This window comes from Drosophila obscura, unplaced genomic scaffold (genome assembly GCF_018151105.1).
Source record: "Drosophila obscura isolate BZ-5 IFL unplaced genomic scaffold, ASM1815110v1 contig_37, whole genome shotgun sequence".
Lineage (NCBI taxonomy): Eukaryota > Metazoa > Arthropoda > Insecta > Diptera > Drosophilidae > Drosophila > Drosophila obscura.
In genome coordinates, this window is record NW_024542825.1 from 1,662,960 (window position 1) to 1,675,895 (window position 12,936).

The window sequence follows — 12,936 nt, forward strand, 5'->3', positions numbered from 1 at the left end:
TTTACATGCAGAATCAAAATAACTTAAAGGAGATTTTATGGGAATTTTTTGGAATTTTTTTCATTGCTTCTTGGGAATTTTTCAACTTTTTTCAACTTTTGTATATGCCAACCTGATCCCCTTTAACTCTCCTATTTTTAGATCCAACCTGATCCGCTTTAATTCTCCCATTTTTAGGCCCAACCTGATCCCCTTTAACACTCCCATTTTTTTTAGGCCCTACTTAACCATCCATATATAACAATAATAACAATCCAATAAGCATTTTAATGCATTGCAAATGTCATAAATATCAATATGAGAGACAGGCAAAAAGAGTTTCTTCCCTAGCATTTCTGTTCATTTTTTTTTTTTGTGGATATAAATTTCATTTTAATGGTCACATTTCAAGGCAGCGTCTAGGCTGGATAACATGAATGTCCTATTTAAAGGATTAGCGCATTGAGTTATGAGCGCACAAAGCCCAATTCGGACATTGTCACCATAAAATATGTCTGTGAGAATTTGCTTTTTAAGTTAATTTTATTTTATGTGTCGTTGCCAGTAGCCCCGTATGGGGCCCGAAACGCGTTTCGTTTTTTTAATGGTGATTTATCTGAGGGGAGAAAGTGAAGGAGTAGGCTGAAGCTTTTTTATGGCCACATCAAAACGGACAAATGGCCAAGAGGGAACGCTGGACCATTAGAGACAAGTTCAAATCGAAATCGGATCTAACGTGTTACATATTAATTGCCCATAATTTATGGCTGGCATTAGAACAACTTTCACTGATTTGTGTGGCTATTTTCGATTTCAATTCGTTGCGGTTTCGTTTTCGATTTGGCAGAACAAAATTAGGCGCAGCAGCAGCAGCAAAAACAATTTCAAAGCTCATTAAATGTTTGTCGCTTACTCTCTATTTTTTTCGTCTAGCAAAACACTAAATGGATACGTCTAGTCGTGGATCACAGCCAAGTATGGGCAGGGGATCATTTCCGCACTGCATTTCCTCTAAAAAAAAAAAGGCTGGCTGCCATTCTGCTGGACAAGGGTTGTCAGACAGCCTTCTGGTGCTGCTGCTGCTGCTGCTTCCCTTGATTTCGTTGTGGATATTTATCATCTGTGAATGAGATGAGCTGACGCGCGGGGTTAGAGGTCGTGCAAATACTCATAAGTGCCACAAATGTTGAATGATTTCTGCATGTCTCAAGTGATGCTCTGTAATCCATTGGAAGTGCTTCGCTTTTGAAGAAAAGTTGGCATAGAATATTGCAGATATCCAATCAGAACGGCAGGCAAGGAATTTGATTGTTTTTTCTAATATAAGAATATTTTTAATATTTAATTTTTTTTAATATTTAATTTTAATATCCAAATGGATATGCTTCCACTACTTAAATTTATATAAAATATTTATTAAACATTTTTAAGAATACATTTTCCGGAAATAGAAAAATTATTTGAGTGCATTTTATTTTCGTAAAAAGGTTTATCCCATTTACAGCAAAAATTCGCTATATATTCTCTATATAATTCCCTGAAAATGCCCTCCACTGCCAGTATTTCAAAGTAATTTCCTTTTGACAGCTTCCCTGCCTGCGTATTACATTTTTATCTTGCCACTTGACAGAAATCTATTAGATTCTGAGTCAAAGATTCAACCAAGCTGAGGACTCTCCCATCCAGTCTCTGCATCAATCCTGCCGCCCCCCCCAGACCCATGCACGTCGCTTGCATTTGTAAGTTTGCACATTTGTTTCTGCCTTGCCTTTGTGTCTGGGAGAGTCTTCTACATATTCACAATTAATATTCAAGCAACCTTTTTCCCCCCCAAAGGACTCTGCCAGCGTGCCAGCCCAGGCCTGATCTACTTTGGGATTGCTTCTTTTAGTTGGCTTCACGCCCCGCCATTTGATGGGGTGCGAATTGCGATTCAGCAGGGTGCGAGATGCGACTTATCCGCAGTGTCCCGTCCTGTGCTGTCCAAGGAGGGTTTTTGCCATGTCTTCGAGTTGGGTTCGACTTTGGCTTCGGCTTCGTGTTGGTCTGCTTTCATCCCATCCATGGCTGCCCCCGCATTAAGTGTAGACATTATTCATTTTTGATGATGAATTTCCATGTCTCGCATGTCTAGGGTTTTTCTCTCTCTACCGATTCTATTTGTGTGTGTATGTGTGTGTGTGTGTCCAGTAATAAGTAATAAGTGCAGAGTGTAGCAAAAAGAGAGACAGACAGAGAGAGAGAGAGAGAGAGGAGCATAGTGTCCAGATATGAGAGGGAAAAAGAGGAAAAAATAAATAAATCCAAGTGGGGAGGCACATGAAAAAACTTTTAGTTCTGTTGCTGTTTGGCATACAAATGAGTTAAAGTTTCATTGTGCTGGGGGTTGGGTTAGTTAGGGGGGTATGGTAAGTCCCAAGCAATGGTTACTGTTGTTCGGGCTTGCCTTTTATGTGGGGGGAGCGCTGCGAGTGTCCTGGCTGAGTTCTGTTGCTGATAGAGAGATGTGTAAGTGAATTTTATTCTCGGTCTGTGGGGGGCTTGGGCTGGGGGGGCCTCACTACTCCTGCTGATACTCATAGCTGATATAATATAATGCATAAATAAAATTTATTTTCTGGCTTAAAAGCTTCTTCAATTTTTTATTTAAATAAAACACATCATTCCACACACATTTCCAGCAACGATTTAAAGAGTTTTTTAAGCTAGAATTTTTCAGGGTAGTCGAACTATTCAGAAAGTTTATATCCTTTGTCCAAAAAGAGAAAAGAACGTCAAAAGTGTGCCATAAAATATCATATGAATAATATATATATCTATATAAATAAATAATAGTATTTTAATAATAATATAAATATATAAATATCATAATTAAATGCCATAAATCGAATGTCAATGCAAACTTCAACTTTAATATTGATTGCTCATAGGGATCTGGCAGGAATAAACAAAGGTAGAGATGTCTGCAAAATACATGAGTTTCCTGGATGTCCTTTCAAAGCATATCAGTGCTTTGGATGCAGTCAAATATTTTCCGAAAGTTGCCCAGAATAAGTGCACTCAAATCATGTAACTTTGAACCAATTCCTTTGTAAATTCCTTAAAGAAAAATAAACACATATTTTTTTGGGCTTTGACCACCGTAACGATGGCAGATTGGTTGCTCACAGCAATCTTGCCATAGAGACCAGTAGCTCTAGTTTTTTTTTTATATTTTTTTTTAATTCCGATAAAATATTGGTTTTACGATTGATTGATGATTTTATTACTATTATTATTATTTTGATTGATTTTATTTTTTTAAATTGATCACAGAAGGTGTTTAAGCAAGGACTTTCACGATTACAGCTCGGAAGATTGCTGATATTCGTGATACACCTTTCATATTAATACTTTTTGGTGGCTAGAAGCAAAGACTACGAGTATACAAAGACTGTACTAACTGTGTCTTTGTATACTATACAGACTGTACAAGTACAGTCTTTGTATACTACATATATAGACTGTACAGTACAGTCTTTGTATAGTATTTGCTTCTAGCCACCATAAGAGCGATCGACCTACAAGTTTATCAACAGCTTCGTACTCCAAAGCCAGCAATCCTTTTTGGGTTTCAGCCATAAACTCTTTTCATGTAAGAAACCAAAAAAAAAAAAAAAAAAAAACGAAAGTCTCCATCCCTTTTTTGCCCGCTGCTTTTATTGGTCAGAGCATTGTCTTCCACGCCTCTGACATTTATCTCGGAATCAAGGCAATGACAGAGCCTAACCATTTGTAGCTCGACTCCACTAGCTCATGCTCTCTGCCCTCTCTCCGCTCTCCTCTCTCCCCTCTCTCCACAGTTGTCATCACTTTCGCCACGCACCGCCCCCCATTTGGCGGCAACGTTTTGGAGCGTGTAAAACTCATAAAACACATTAAATCCAATCGAATAATCGAAATGTCACATTAGTTTCTAAAATATTACCAACCCACACGTAAGGAAGTTCCCTTCCGAGCCACACACGCCTCTGCGTTTTCCCCCCCCGCAAAAAGTTAACGAGAACACAAATGTGACCAACAAAACGAAAAGAAAATATCCAAAAGGAAAGACAACAACAACGAAAAAGAAAACTCTTTTCAAACATCTTCTTCGGTGTCTTGCTGCTGGCTGGCAAATGCCAATTTTGTCGTTGAACATTTCCAAACGATTTCATATTCAAGCAGGAGACACAGTCCCCCCCATCAGCAGTTCCCTTCCGTCCTGCCTTGGCCCTCTACCTCTCTGCCTCTGCTTTTTATGCCTCGTCGTAGTCCTGTGGGTATAATTTTAATGGTCAAATCGCTGCTGGGGAATTGTCTGCCTCTCCCCTCTCGCCACTGTGGAAATGGAAATTGCTTTTCCATTATTTCCATGTGATTTTGTTTGTGTTTGCCGTGGAATTGGCATTGAAATCGCATAAAAATAAACATTTCGCATTCGCAAATTCCTCGTAGAGCCGCAAGATTTATTTGCTCGATGAGCCTTGGGATATACTTATAGGATCTGAATGGTTCAGATGCATTTGAAATGAAAAAAAAACCAAACAAAAATTGCCATCTTGGGATTTGCTGGACATTGTTTTAATGGTGTCCTGGCATAAAATTTATTGCTGTAGGAATGGTAAAATATCTAGGAATAAATTAGGAAATTTCTAAAATTTATTTTCATATATTAAATATTTGAATAGCAGTCAATTTCTATCCCAGTGTGACTGAGCACAGTTGAGGTTGGGTTTTAATATCGAGAAATTATTTAAAGATCAGCAGACGATCCCCATGGCATCATTTTAGTGGTGAACAATGCTATGTCCTGCTTTATAGTCGTGCATTAATTTTGGTTGAGGCTATGAAGCAGGGCCCGCACATCCCTGCATCTGCAGATGTCGCAACCATGCCACAATTCGCCGAAGTCTTCCACTCCAGCTAGGGTACCAGCCACGCTAAGAGTCTTGGGGACAATTGCTGATGGGCTTGCTGTTTGGACAGATCTTCGACTGGGCCATGTAATTCCAGCATTGGGGCTTGCCTGCCTCTATGTCCTGGCCAGTATGACCCTGGTGGGTCGAGAGAAGGCACTGCCTACTGGAGGTGCGAATTCAACGATATAACTTACAATGCTACGATAATAATTCTCATTTTGGCACTCACATCATGGCGCAGTAGCAGCTGCTAGTAAATCTCTTTCAAGAAAGCAGTCAACAGCAATCTGATTAAATTAAAATTAAAAAACATTTCTAAACTATATTTTACTACTTTACTACATTTTTCGTACAAATAATTTTGGACAATTATTATTATACTCTTAATTAATTAATTAATTAACATCGAATACAGACTGAATAAATAATAAGAATAACGAAGCAAGTATGAGTATGGATTAAGAAATCAAAGGCTGATTTGGCATTGATTTTTCGGAATGCTTTGATTTCATGAAAATGTCTTGTATTAATACTAGTTTCAAATATAGAATATTTGTGTAAAACGGAAATGAAGTATCTACAAAACCAATTCAATTAAAATGATGACCTCATAAAATGCTTAAATTAAAGATCAATCACTGCTACACCTAATAAAATATATTCTAATTATATTTACAATTTTTATTCATTCGTAGTTTAAGAAATCACAACTCACTTTTATTTATAAATTCACTGCATAATTTATTTTCCATATTTTTGTTACGTTTATCAGTTCATTTTCCATGTCGTTTATTTACTCCCGTCCAATCGTATTCATGCCGATATGCCATGTAATATTTTATCCTGATTGCCAAATTGTCAAAAATATTATTTATTTATTTATTTATGAATGTATTTCGTTGGGGAACGATTTCCCTGTCCCGTGGCTTTCCTTTACAATGGCAATTCGATTTACAGTTCATTACTTTTCATAATTTCTGCCTTGTACTGTCTCGCTCTCCCTCTCTCTCTCTCTCTGTCATTTCTCTGCCTCAAGGATTTGTGTGTGTAGGTGGATCCATCAACCCTCCAGCAGCTGTTCAAAAATCCCACGCAGCAAAAACGGAAAGTCTGAGGGTGGATTGGAAAATTTTCGTGCCTGCCCAGCCCAAAATCTAATTGGACGGCATTCGTTTCGTTTGCCGTGCTTGACATTTTTGCCCTCTAAAGAAAAAAAAATATATATATTCTATTTAAATTGTTGGAATCCGCTTACGATAAAGGACTCCCAAGGATCTGCGCCATTTTGTACGTGTGTTCTGTATTTAGTCTCGAATTTCTGCTTTCGTTTCAAAAACGAATTGTTTGCATCGGTTTAAGTTTTACACTAAGCCTAAAAGCTACTTAGTGGAGTCACACGATGGGTTTTCCACCGATGGCATTATTTTGGCCCCTCATTAAATGGTAGAAAAATAATTTGAAATGCAATTTTCTGTAAATAAATAAACAAAATAATATTTTAATATAAAATTTGATTTTATTTATTTACATGTAATGCCAACAGAAATTCCAGACAAAAAATCATACTTCGTTGGAAAATGTATCGTGTAAAAGGGCAGCTTAAAGGACCTCCACTAGAAACTTTCTATAAATGTCGAATGAGCTTGGAGAACCTTTTCCCCACGAATGAGAATTTATGTGTATTCTTTTTCTATTTTCTATATTCTGTGTACCCTGGTGCCCACTCCATTCCAGGCCGCCCACACCATTCAAGGAGTAGAGAGAAATCGATAATATGCAAATATATTTTTGCATCCCTAACTCACACACACACACACACATGAGAGAGCGTAAAACAAACATAAACGCGGGCGAGTTCCTCTGCAGCAGTTTTCCCCACACACTTTCTGGGGTTTCCTTTTCCCCTACTGCCCACACACACACACACACACTACGCATACATATAAACTAAATAACTAAATACGCATTAGCATCCTGTCGGATTTTCCTTTATTATTGCGGCCAAGATGCGTGGGAGGCAGGGAGGGAGGGTGCGGATGGGCAGCCGGCGACCGCACGTTGCACGCGCTTCGCTTGAGGCACATTGGGGCAGAGTCGAAACGGCAATGAACTCTTTTAATTGGCGACAATAAATAAATAATAAAAAAATAAATAATTGGTGATGATAAAATTAACTTCTAATTCATAAAATCCCTAAAATAGCACCAAGAAAAGGTTTTTTCAATCGTTTTTATTTGACTTTTATATGTACAATGGCTGTCCTGTTTGGGGGGATAAATTCTGCTCAAACTGCTAAATAGAAGGGACATCATGGAGCTGGTCAGCAGCAGCTGAGACTCTGGCCGGCATTCCCTATCTTCCCCTTTAAAAGCTGGAAGACTTTTTTCGATGCCAATAATTAATTCCAAAAATTATGTAAAATGCAGAAGAAAAGAGTGAAGTAAAAAATTAAATCAGTAAATGAAATACTGATTTCTTGTTATCTTAGCTTTAGTTCCACTGTGCAGACTACCAAAAAAAATTCCTAGAGACCGGGGCCCGGCCCGAATCGGCAACAAATTCAAACGAACGTGTATGCAGAGTGTGACTGAAAGCATTATTAATAGAGAATGTCGGCAGCTAAACTCACACTAACACACACACTGACACATAGACAGGCACACACTCACACACACTGACACTCAGACAGGCACACACACGCAAAGAGGATATAAAAGCAATAAGAACATTCATCTTCATAATTACAGGCAACGAAATGCAGAGAAAGCGGAGGCGAGGCAACGTAGGAAATTCAAATGAAACGGCAAAGTTTTGCATATGCTGCGAGAGTGTGTGTGTAGTGTGTTGTGTGTGTGTGTGTGTGTGTGTGTGTGGGTGTACGCAGACAGCCTCCTCTTGTGCCCTTAAGCATGTTCAATGGGATTTTATGGAAATGACAGTTAAGCTCAGGACACAGGACGTCGGTCAGCACCCTAATGAATGCTCAAGGAAACAGTTTCTCACTCGCTTTGCGCTCGGGGAAATGCAATCAAATGGAAATTGTTAAAGAAAAATGCCCACAAGGAGCGTTAAAGGGAAGTGGGTTGGGGTGGGAGAAAAAGGCATTCGCTTGACTGACTGCCAGGGAGCTGCAGCATGAGCTGTGGAGGTGTGTGGCGAGATCCTGGTGCTGCCTGGTGCTGCCTGGTCCAGGACTTTTAACGAGGGTTGCCAATGCACTAATTACGCAGAAACCATGTCCGGCAAAACCTTTCAAGATTCCACACAATTTCGTGCAGGGGCTGAGAGCTGAGAGCTGAGACTGAGACCTTGAGGCGTCTGTTTGGCATTTGTCGCTTGGGTCTTTGTTTTTTTTCTTCTTCCCCCTCACGAGTTGCAATTTAAATGAGATGTATCCCTGATGCGAGGGTGTTGCCTGCAATCGCTGCCCAGTAAAAAGGCCACACGGGGTGAGGAGCAGGGCCAGAGGAATTAATTCTAATCCAGAACACGTTCCAGCGCAGACGGGACTGGTCAGTGCGTCGAACGGGGCGAGGGTATGGCACACTGCGGTGTGGTGTGATGTCCTGTGTGGGTGGTTGGGTCTTAGCTGGTGGAGGGTTCGGCGCTCGAGATCCCGAGATCATTAGCGTGATTTCTTTTCCGGCTTTGACATCGCATCGATGAGAGATTGCTTGCATACGAAAAGGCGGAAATTCGAGTGTCTTGGGATGGTCTGTGATTTCAGCGACGCAAATTGTTTTTACCATTTTTTGTTTATTTTTTTTATCTAGATTGACTGATTCCTGAACAAACGACTTTTTAGAATGAGAACTTGAATTTTTTTTTTAAATGCGAGCCTCTTGTCTATTAAATATTAATAGTAAAAATAATAATAAAAAAAAAAAAATATAATATAATATAATATAATATAATATAATATAATATAATATAATATAATATAATATAATATAATATAATATAATATAATATAATATAATATAATATAATATAATATAATATAATATAATATAATATAATATAATATAATATAATATTATTATGCTAGGGGGCCATATACTTCTCATATTCTTCATCAATGTCTGGAAAAGCGCTGCCGACTGAAAGTTAAAATAAAACTAAAAAATAACCCGAAAAACTCACCAGATTCTGATTGTGTTTTGGCGCCAAATTGTTCAAAGTCGCTGCAGCCTGCACCTAAAATTCCCAGTGCTGTAAAGTGTTTAAGCGCAACTGTTGTGGTGTGAAACACGGCTATATTGGTTTCTGAATCGGATATGCTGGCGTAAAAATATTTCAAACCGAAATGAACAATACTATCGATATTTTCGCAAAAATATTTAACGATAAAAAATTTATAAATCGTAATAATGTTTTTTTTCTGTTTGACTCTTTTAACGATAAAAAATTGTAAAAAAATATCGTAATAATGATATTTTTATATACTTTTACCACCGCTAAGAAAAGTGTTGCAAATGGCCCGCAGATGGCTGTAAAAATTTCAAGGTGAAAAAAATTTTATTGATAAATAGCAACAAGAATACCGCAAAGGCCGACGGTAAAACGGCAAAATATCTGCGATCCGCACAAAGCGAAAAAGTTGCAACCGATTTGATCAAATGATTGAATAAAAGGTGGCTTGTGTGCTTAAAACGTATAGAAGAAAAGAAAAAACTGTGTATGTGCGTTTACGTGAGTGTGTGAGTGTGACGTGTGCGCCAAGAGTGTGTTGGGCTGGCTGTGAGTGTGTGCGCGATGGTGTGCTCTTGCTGGCCGTGTGTGTGCGTGTTTAAATGAATAAGAAAACGGAGCACAAAAAGCACTGATGGAAAATTTATATACGGCTGAAAAATTGATTTAATTTGCAAAACGAATAAGAGAGCGACGCGCCTAAAGGCTAAACAGAGCTCAAGTAATTGTGACAGAAGAAAGAAGCGAAAAAATGTTGGTCGGGGAAATGGAATTGATTGCCGGAATTGCAGGAGAGAGAGAGACTGCTGCCCCTCTTCTCATGGCAAGTGTGTGTGTGTGTGAGCCGCTAGAAAATCAAACCAGAAGCAAAAGAAAAAAAACGTTGTGCAAAATTTGGTTGAATTTGTTGTTTTTAGTGCTTTCCCCGGCCCCCCCTCCCCATTAACCCTATAAGTTGTTCAGCTCTTTCTTGCAATATTTTTTTGCACGCTTTTTCGTTTATTTAACGCGCTCTCTCAGCTCACTGCTCTTTCGCGCGCTGTACTCTCTCGCTCTGGCTGCGCTCTCTCAGCTTTTTTTTTGCCAGAGCCAACTGTCAAAACTGTCATTTACCTTCTTTTTGTACGATTCGCAAAGCGCAACCGAGAAAAAATATACAACTGAATTCTGTGCAAAAATTCAATTTGTTATAAACTATTAAGGAAAGCGGAAGTCACAGTTAAGCATCTGCATAGTGTGTGCCCATTTGTGTGAGTTACAAAGAAAAACTGTAATAGGCAGTAAAGAGTGCAAGATAAAGAGAGCCGCCACTCTGCCACAGCCGCCGCCACCGCCGCTGCTGCTGCCGCACAGTGCCACAAATCGATCTAAAAAGAAAACCCAAGGGGAAACCGCATGAAAATTATACGGAAAATTGGTTTAAATACGAAGCTGAAACTAGCAACCAAAAAATAGTTTTACTAAATAATAAACGTGTTAAATCCACTCTTATCCCACAAGGGAGAGGGAGAGAGAGTGAGGCAGAGAGAGAGAGAGAGACTTTTTTGTGCGTGAGTGTGTGTGTGTTTCTGCCCATCCTTCGCTGTGGACTTCATCCTCCGCGTCTTCTCTCTGCTCTGCAAATTCGTTCACTTTCGCTTTGTTGTTGTTGCTGCCGCTGCTGCTGCTGGTGCTGCTGCTGTGATTGCACTTTGTACCGTTATTTCAGCCTGTGCTTATAGATTTTCCCTCCATTCCATTCTGATTTCCAGCAGAAAACAGAGGAGAAACAAAAAAAAAATCTAAGAAGCAGAAAGAACAACAAAAGGCAGAAAAAACAACAACAACAAGCAACTAAACAGAAAAGCTTTGGATACCAAATATCGTGATACCCTCTCAACAGATCGATAGTGTTCCCCAATGTTAACTACTCATACATATATCGATTTTGATCAGAAACACTTGGAAATAATTGTCATCTGCTCGGAATGTGATTGGATAATCTTCAGCACAACTGTTCATATGGCAGCTAAAAGATAAGGTCCGAAGATGAAGCATAATATGGTACATATTTGTGGTTAAAATCGTAATACCCGCTGCCCTGCCCAGGGGTATATGCACAATGATTAATATGGTAAAAGATGATGTTTTGATCAACTTCACTCTTTCTTCCCTTTTTGTTTATAACGTCAGCTGTTCTTCTGTTTTGTATTCCCCCATTTCTTGTTAGTCAACCGATTACTATTTCCTTTCTTTTGTTTTATCAAAATTTGCATATAACATTTTTTGCATGCCTATTTTCCATATTATTCAATTGAATTTTAATGGCCAGCGGGGAATTTCGAATAGGAATGTTATTTGTCTGGAAATATGCATAAAGTGTGATATAAAATTTCTATGGAAACGAATTAAACAGGAATACATTTAGTTCGTTAATATTAAAAGAATTTTGTATATTCAAATGTAATTCTTTTTAGTACAAAATGATAATCCTTCCAATAGGATCCATCCTTTAACAACATAGTCGTTTATGAGAAGATATCATGTCTGATGGGTGAGCTAAATCTTTTTAGCAGATACTTACGAGAAAACATGTTTAAATAAAATATTCAACCTTAACATGTGATACTTTTGTATGTAAATACCCCTCCCTCAGCTGAGATAAATTCCTCTAGAGCGAATCCTAAAACTAGAACCTGTTCTTCCACTCCACTTACTCTAGCCTCAAATCGTTTTAGCTGCCAAACGGTTCGGTACCAAACTCTTTGAATGCCCTTGAGCTTCAGGCTTCCATCCCTCCCAAAATCGCTTCTCGAACGTCTTCAATTTCATCAACCGAAAATGAGAAAGAAATAACATTCTGTCTGGCAAAAAGATCTTTTTTTACGGGTTCTGTCCTTGGATTAAAAAAAAATGGCAACATTTTGGTGCTTACCACAGCAACATTTTGTTAACTGTCGCCAAAGATTTTTTGTTTATAATTCTGACATATAATTCGGACCCCTCAAGATGATGATTCTCGATATCATCCAGAGAGCGAAAGTTTTGTGTGCGTGTGTGCAGGCAGTCACGTCTGCCCTTCCCTCCCCACCCTTGTTGTGCCCCCTTCTATACGATGTTTGATGTGAAGTAATTTAGGTTGCGATATCAACAATATTTATTGTTATGTTTGAGGGAATTTGAGTAGGAAAAGTGTGGGGAAATTTGTAGAAAATTGACTCAACTAAACGTTTATTTACAATAAGTTGAAAGCTCTTTAGAACAGATATTTGAGTGGAAATAAATTATTGAAATTGGATAGAAAATTAAAGGTGAGGCAATTAAACCGCAATAAGTGAAATTGAAGGTGTTTTATAGGGAAATAAAAAGTAAACAAACATAAAGCATAAATATTCCTACAGATTTGAGCAAAATGTTGTTGAGTTGTTGTAAAGATGACTAATGAAAAGCTGCTGTAAGCCTACCTTACCATACCCCTAGAGAAGAGGCGTAGATTTTCCTCTATTATTTTCCTTAATTTGTTTGGTTATCGCATTTCATTGTGCTGGTGTTTTCCTCGGGTTTTTGTGTGCCACATTTTGCGACTCAATTGAATTGAAAAGTTTTATTTGATTTGGAAATTGTATCTGAGCGTGTCTCATGGCGTATCTCATGGATGCACTGTCATTGTAATCTCTTGCTGCTTGCCTCTGCCACTCTCCCTCGCCTTGCATCTCTGTCTCGCTCGCTCTCTCTCTCGCTCTCTCTCTGTCTACTTCTTTCGTTTCTTCTACTTCCTCTTACAACGCCTTTTTTTTGCAGTGTGATTCATTTCCTTTGGTTGAACTGGTACGGTGGGGTGGTGGTG

The 12,936-nt window shown here is 38.6% G+C and overlaps 1 long non-coding RNA gene across 1 annotated transcript; it reads right to left on the reverse strand.

The window, feature by feature from the left end:
- Positions 1–5,690: 5,690 nt before the first annotated feature.
- On the reverse strand, positions 5,691–9,183 carry LOC121404724. Its single transcript, XR_005968160.1, has 3 exons — positions 9,063–9,183; positions 6,175–6,390; positions 5,691–6,122 (listed from the first exon to the last, which is right to left on the reverse strand). It is a non-coding gene; the product is annotated as an uncharacterized LOC121404724 (long non-coding RNA).
- Between the last annotated feature and the right edge of the window lie 3,753 nt (positions 9,184–12,936).